Source organism: Myotis davidii, unplaced genomic scaffold, assembly GCF_000327345.1.
Source record: "Myotis davidii unplaced genomic scaffold, ASM32734v1 scaffold142, whole genome shotgun sequence".
In the NCBI taxonomy this organism is placed as follows: Eukaryota; Metazoa; Chordata; class Mammalia; order Chiroptera; family Vespertilionidae; genus Myotis; species Myotis davidii.
This window is the reverse complement of record NW_006294400.1, coordinates 3,595,508-3,603,383: the sequence shown is the minus strand read 5'-3', so window position 1 is coordinate 3,603,383 and position 7,876 is coordinate 3,595,508. Positions and strand designations below refer to the sequence as shown.

At 40.1% G+C, this 7,876-nt stretch overlaps 1 long non-coding RNA gene across 1 annotated transcript; it reads left to right on the top strand.

Moving 5' to 3' along the window:
* The first annotated feature begins 3,622 nt into the window (after positions 1-3,622).
* LOC107183887 lies at positions 3,623-7,265 on the top strand. The gene is made up of 2 exons (XR_001514708.1): positions 3,623-3,728; positions 5,799-7,265. It is a non-coding gene; the product is annotated as an uncharacterized LOC107183887 (long non-coding RNA).
* Positions 7,266-7,876: the final 611 nt, after the last annotated feature.

Genomic DNA, 7,876 nt, shown 5'->3' with positions numbered 1-7,876 from the left:
GGGGGGGGGGGGGGGGGGCGTTGTATGTGAGAAGGTCCACAACGTCAGAGAAATTACATGAGTTAGCCAGGATGGTGAGAAGGCGAACTTCACCACTTACCCCAACAGCAGATTGGTGACAAATAGCCAGCCCCATGACCCTAAAATGTAACAGAACTAGAAAAATAATTCCAGATCATCTCATGGATTCTCAATCTAAATTATCATCAGATTTTTGGCATTATAGCAAAATAAGGTCTATATACACTGGATATTCCCACATCCTATTTCTAATAGTTATAACAATATCTGAGAATGATGAATGCCACATTTAAAAAAATATATATTTTGATTAATTTCAGAGAGGAAGGGAGAGGAAGAGAGAGATAGAAAATCAATGATGAGAGAGAACCATTGATCACCTGCCTCCTGCATACCCCACACTGGGGATCGAGCCCACAACCCAGGAATGTGCTCTGACCGGGAATTGAACCGTAACCTCCTAGTTCATAGGTTGGTGCTCAACCAACTGAGCCACGCTGGCTGGGCAAATGCCACATTTTGTGAGCACTGGAAACACAAGTGATTATCTATGATCGAGATTTACATAGTCCTGCCCTGGCCAGTGTGGCTCAATTGGCTGAGTATCATCCCATGCACCAAGAGGTTGCTGGTTCAATTCCTGGTCAAGGGCACATGCCCAAGTTTTGGGCTGGATCCCTGGTAGGGAGCATGTAGGAGGCAGTCAATCAATGTTGTGTTCTCACATCCATGTTTCTCTCTCCCTCTCCCTTCCTCTTTCTAAAAGTCAACAAACTATTTAAAAAAGAAGAAGAAAAAAGAGACTTAGATAGTCCTGAAAAGCATCATTTAATTAGACCTTGAAATAATTACTCTCATATCATCTCTTTAAGAATGTAGATGACGGTCCTTCAGAAATGAAACTCTGGTATAAAAGTTACCAATTTTAAATATCTAAACCAAACATAATCCTTCTCTGAAAGAAATTATGTCAAAACTAGTATTGACTCCAAAAGTGGTTGAAGGTATATGGCTGTATGTGTACATAAACGAAAGTACAATTTTTGTTGTTACTGGTTTTGTAGGAAGATGGATGGACAAGGAAAGTAGATTAGAATTAAATAGAAATTGTAAGCAAACCAATGTTCTATGAATGGGCTCAATCCTGGCCACTGAATACTATCAGGAAAAGAAAAAGAAAGCATAACTAGAAAAGATACAATGCCCTCCCCATAATTATAAATTAAAGTGAAAATAAAATCTGAGTCAATACAGGACTATCCATGACCTTTATTGACTCAGATTTTATTATACATTTAAAAGTACACATACACATCCTTTTTTAGTCACAAACACTGGGGAACATTCAGAACTTACTAGTGCCTGGGTCGAGCTCTGTCAAGTCATCCTGACAAAAACCTAAAGAGAAAACAATAGGAAAAGAAGATTGTGATTTGTGAATTACTCCAATGTGGCACCAAATATAAAAATGCAAATATCACATAGTATTTTTTAAAATCCAGACTCAGAAGTCAAGTTTGAATTTAAATCTTAGTTCTGTAACTTTAGCTAATATATATATATTGCTCTCTGAACTTCCATTTCAGTACCTTTATATAAAAAAATGGATAGTAACAGCACTTACCAGAATGAGGATTAAGTGAAATCTATATCCTATCTAATAATAGAAAAACATGGTAATTAACTGTAACTTCGCTACCGTTCCCATTGGCTAATCAGCAAGATATGCAAATTAACTGCCAACCAAGATGGTGGCCAGCAGCCAGGCAGCTGAAGCGAACATGAGGCTTGCTTGCTCCAGTGATGGAGGAAGCCAAGGAGCTCCAGATGCAACAATGTTATAATTATAGAAGCTAAACAAACCCAGAAACCTGCTTTCAGCCATCCGCAGGCTCAGAGCTTAGAGCACCAGTGATGGCAAGAGAATCCCCTCATCCAGGCTGGCCAGGCACCCAAGCGGGACCCCCACCCTGATCCGGGACACCCTTCAGGGCAAACCAGCCGGCCCCCACCTGTGCCCCAGGCCTCTATCCTATATAGTAAAAGGGTAATATGCAAACTGACCCTAACAGCAGAAAGACTGGGAATGACTGGTCACTATGACACACACTGACCACCAGGGGGCACATGCTCAATGCAGGAGCTGCCCCCTGGTGGTTAGTGTGTTCCCACATGGGGGAGCCCTGCTTAGCCACAAGCCGGGCTGATGGCTGCCAGTATAGTGGTGGTGTTGGGAGCCTCGCCTGCCTCCTCAACAGCACTAAGGATGTCTGACTGCAGCTTAGGTCTGCTCCCCGCTGGCAAGTGGGCATCCCCGGAGGGCTGCCGGGCTGCCAGAGGGATGTCTGATTGCCAGCTTAGGCCCAATCCCCCGGGGAGCAGGCCTAAGCCAGCAAGTGATCACCCCCGAGGGGTCCCAGACTGCAAGAGGGCACAGGCCGGGCTGAGGGACCCCCTCCTACCCCCAAGTGCACAAATTTTTGTGCACCGGGCCTCTAGTATATATATATAAAAGCCCAGCAACTGGAAAGACAGAATGACCAGAACGACTGACCAGTACTGCAACAGACAACCAGTCTGATCTGGGCCCTGATCAGATCTCCCCCAGCACCAATCCAGCCCCCAATCAGCCCCCAACACCCCGATTGGGGGCAGGGCTAGCTGGCCAACTGCCCGCAGCCCCTAACCCCCGCCGGCCTGGCCTGATGGGGCCCCATCCATGCACGAATTCGTGCACCAGGCCTCTAGTACTGATATAAAGTGCTTCATTAGCACAGCCCTTGGCACACAGTAGCAACTCAATAAACAGCACAAATAATTATGAGTAAAAATATAAGTTGGAATAAAAATTCATGGGAAAATTACAATTCACTTAATATCTGTCATGTTCTACTTAGCATTATCAATTATTATCCAAAAGAAAGCAAAATATACAAAATATGAACTTACAACAGATATCAAACAGAATAATTTTATTTAAAATGTTTACAAATGCTTAAGAATTTTACCCATACACATAAATGGAAGCAGTTTTTTATTATTAAGTGTGGTATTCAGGTTAGAAGAAATACCTCTCAAAGAGGATTTCAAGCCCAAAAGGCCTGAGCTACATCTGTCTGATTGGTGTGTAACTATCACACTGAAAAGAAAAATCAAGCACAGCGAATGGCAAACACAAAGTAAGTGTTCTATATATAGTTGTTAAAATACTTTTTTTAGTCAATTCTCCTATATTGACTGCCTACTTTCTCCAGTTTGCTTTCTAATCATCATCAGTTCACATATTTCTTAGAAAAGCTTTTTTTCTTTTGTCTTCCTTACCCTTGTCTCAAAACGTCAAAACCCCATTACAATTTTCTATAATACTCTGTCTACTTGTTAACAAGGAATTAATTGCTTGTTCAATGTCTGACTGGCTCCACTATCAGAATGTTCCACAGGGGAAGGGAGCTGGCCTGTCTTGTTGACCGCTATATTTTCATTACCTCTCACAAGTCTAGCACAAAGTAACTGTTCAATAAACATCAACTGTAGCATCTCAATGGTAAATTCAAAAATTATGGAGCAAAACTAAGACTAGAGGAATATGAGAGCATTTTCTTTCTTTCTTTTTTTTTTCTGAGAGCATTTTCTATCATCACAGCTGGGCAACCAGAAGCTAGTCTAGCAAATGGGAGTCAGGTTAAGAAGAGGGATTCAACTAGCAGGTAAAGTGTTTAAACATCACAACTTTGAAAGTCCTTTGCAATCCTGAACATTTTGAGCACACCATTTACCAAACACGCTACATCCCTTCCTGCCTTCCTGTGCTTCTTCCTCCACCTCCACTTGGTAAACTATTCATCCTTCAAGACCCAGCTCAAAGACCATCACTGTGAAAGATAGAAAAAAGGAAAGGTCCCTCCTATATTCATCAAAAGATAAAGGAACAAATTAATATCTGCCTCTTCTACTAGAAAATGAGCTCTTCAAGGGTAGGGACCATGCCATATCCACCTGCGAAGCTTCTTCTATGCCTAGAACAGTTGCTGATACATTATGGAAGATGCTCAAATGCAGATGAACTAAATAGAAAACACAAGCCTGCCTCTAGATCAGTCTGGGGAAGACAGTCACAGAATCAGAAAGTCTAGCCCTAAAAGTGTGTGGAAGCTATAAATGAGAAAATCTGATCTGAAACACCAGAGTTTAGAAGCTGCTAAAAGTGACTGAGATGATGAAAAGGCTCACCTCAGAGCAACTATAAAGCCTTTCTACATAAAGACACTGGGAATCAAGAAAGCTGTGGAGAGATGCCAGGTAATGAGGAAATAACTCATCATTCCACATAGGTTCAATATTAAACATCTTGCCAGAAGTAAAACTGAGAATAAACACTGATTTAATATAAACTGACTCAAAAATAGGACAAAAGGACTGGAAGACAGAGTAGTATAATGATAAAATTGTACCTCTCCTAATTCTAGTCCAAATCATTTTTAGCTTAGTTATTTGACTTCAAGCAAGTCATGCCCTATTCTGGACCTCAGATTCTGGACATTAAATGAAAGGACTCTACTAGAGTATGAAGGAAGAACAAAGCCCAGTGCATTTTTTAAAATATTTTATTTATTTATTTCAGAGATGAAGGGAGAGGGAGAGATAGAAACATCAATGATAAGAGAGAATCATTGATCGATTGCCTCCTGCATGCCCCCGCACTGGGGATGGAGCCCACAACCTGGGCATGTTGCCCGACCAGGAATCGAACTGTGACCTCCTGGTTCACAGTTCGATGCCCCACCACTGAGGCACACCAGCTGGGCCCAATGCATTTTTTTGAAAACAAACAACGTTCTGAACTCAGAGTAACTAGATAAAATACAAAGAAAAGGTGACTAAAAAAAAAAGAAAATCCTAAGAATAGTTAAACTGGCTGGCCATCTATTGCTTTTATCTGCCTAGCAACCATGCCCCCTTCTTCTGTTAATGGCATCCTGATTTTTCTTTGGAGACTTATCCCTTTAACACTTTCAGTCCATAAGACCCAAGAAGGATGGATCCTAACCTTAATAAATAGGGATTAACAACAGCATCTACCTTACAGGTCTGTCAAATGAGATAGTGAATGTAAAGGCTTTGCACAGTATTTGACAAAGTCAGAGCTCAACATATTTGAGCTATTGCTAACTAATCCCTAGGGATAATCCAATCCAGTGCTGTGTCTGTGGTAGCAAAGGGCGTATTATAGGAGGGTAACTATTGACCTATTCATGATGTCACCTTCAAAGACCTGGGATGAAACATCACTAATGTCACTTTAGTATATACTATAATTTTATTTATTTACCTGAGTGTGTATCAGTGAGTGTGTGTGTGTGTGTGTGTGTGTGTGTGTGTGTCAGAGAGAGAGAGAGAGAGAGAGAGAGAGAGAGAGAGACTTTAATTTGTTGTTCCACTAATTTATGCATTCGTTGGTTGCTTCTTTGATGTGCCCTGACAAGGGATGGAACCTGCAACCTGGGCATATCGGGACGACACTAACCAGCTGTACTACCCAGTCAAGACCATGCTGTGATTCTTGAATCCTTTTTATATGTTGAGACTGTAAATTACTTGATGCCATGATCCCAGGTATATGCTACCTCCTGAGGAAAGGAGGACTCTTTATATTTGCCTTAAAACAAATTCCTTTCATAGTCACAAAGAGCACTGATTATGGAATTCGGTAAGTATGTCTAAAATCTACCCACCAGCCCTGAGACCACTGGCTAATAATGTTGTCTCTGGTTTTACAGATCACCATTAGAGCATGAGGCCTGAGAAGATATGGAGAACAATGCTAATCCCACCTCCTGGTGATAAAGTCCATGGAATGGCTAGATCTGGTGACCATCCTCAGGATCTCACCCAGATTCTCAGGAAACAGATCAAGCTAGCAAAATGATTCCTAACTAGAAGAATGCAAATCACTGCTAGATGTAGCCCCAATGTGTGTTCAATTTAATTCAACACAAAGGCTATCAGAGTTGTTCAGTAAAAAGCAGACTCCTAAGCCACATAAATACACAAACATACTCACAAAACCATCTGCCTTACAGATTACAACACATTAAACAGATTAGGAAATATTCTGAAAAATCCAGGGCCTTGGCTGTTGACTTAAATTACTGTAAAATGGGATAAACAGATATATCAACAAGTCAGCATGCTCGTAAGTCATCTAAAATCTAGTGCAAAGTTTATATTCACTTACCACATTTTAACTTAGAAGACAGATGCCTGGTGAAAAGGACATTGGTCTGAGTTAGAGTTGGATTCAAATCCCAGATTTTCCACTATCTTTGTTTAATTAACTACTTTATGCCTAGTTCCTGAAATGGGGCAAAAATAATCATCTTGTTCAATATGCATTTGGAGACTATACAAAAATCACCTACTTGGTGGAAAGTGATCGATAAGTCTAGGAAATTTCTTTAACTCAAAGAAAGATCCAGTTGACAAGCTTTTCTCCAATAGGCATTTGGCAAAAAGAAAAATATCAGTGACTCCTCAATCTGTGAATACAATGACAGGTTAAAAAGTTACTTATCTTTTTCTTTATTTACTATTTTGACTATAAAAGTATGTATTTACACAGAATAATTTTAAAATTTGAGTACCCTTTTCTTTTTTATAAATGTGAACAAATTTTATGGGTAATGCCAGTAAACAAATTCAAGCCTGAAGCACTAGCTAATTGTAATCTACAATGTGTCTTTTACAAAAATAGTTAAATGTTATTCTAGGAATGTTTTAAATTAATTTGACAGTAGGAAGGTAGCATGGTTTAATAAAGACCTGGATCCTGGTCAGGGATCGACAACCACTCAGTCTATTTTGAAGCCTTAGCAGCCCACAGTTCAAAATTAAGGTGAGGCCCTTAAAAGGTAAAATTCTACAACTGTAATAAAAAACCATCTTTCCACCAAACAGGAATTATACACACAAATATCCTTCATGATCTGCCACTCCAACTTTATCTCTTGCTTCTCATCCTACCCACCCTACAGTGTAGTAGTATATACTCCATCCATACTGAACAACAGGCATATGTTTTATTGCACTTTGCTTTATTGAGCTTCAGAAAGGTTGCCCTTTTTAGAAATTGAAGGCAAGACCCCACACACAGACCAGTAAAAAGATCATGACTCGTTTTATTGTGATGCTCGCTTTATTGTGGTGCTCTGGAACCAAACCAGCAATATTTCCGAGGTATGCCCGTACAATTAGCTCCCTGAATTCAACATCTTCTTTGGCCTCCATTCATTTGCACATACTATTTTTTCCACCTGAGCCAACTCTCATTCACCATTCTGATGTCAGGACTCAGGTCAAGTTTCTAACCCTTCCCCCTCTCTCCCCACACACAATCAAGTCCAAGTTAGGCACTACAGATACAATAACTGAAGCTACTGGATTTTCAGGAACCTTTGAAAAAAGAGGAAAAAAAACTGGTTTTAAAATCCAAGGAAAGTAAAACAGACCTGCAAATTTGAAATTAAAATGTTTTACTAGTAATTAAATATGAGGTATAATATTATTTCATCCAGTCAACTATAATTCAAGTTTTATATACTGTAATTTTAAATGTGAGATATAAAATGAAGCAGAGGTTCCAGAAGGAAGTCAAGGTTCTAAAAGGATTTTGAAACTGCTCTGGTGTAGGCATCCCTACACTATGCTCCCACAGTTCCCTGTGCTTCCCATAACACCGATCATGCTCAGGGCCACTGATTGTGAATTCAGATTCTAGAGAGAGTTGTTTTCCATAATCACCAACAAAAAGCTAAAAATCTTTACCCAGGATTTGTACTGATATACAACAGTCATTCAC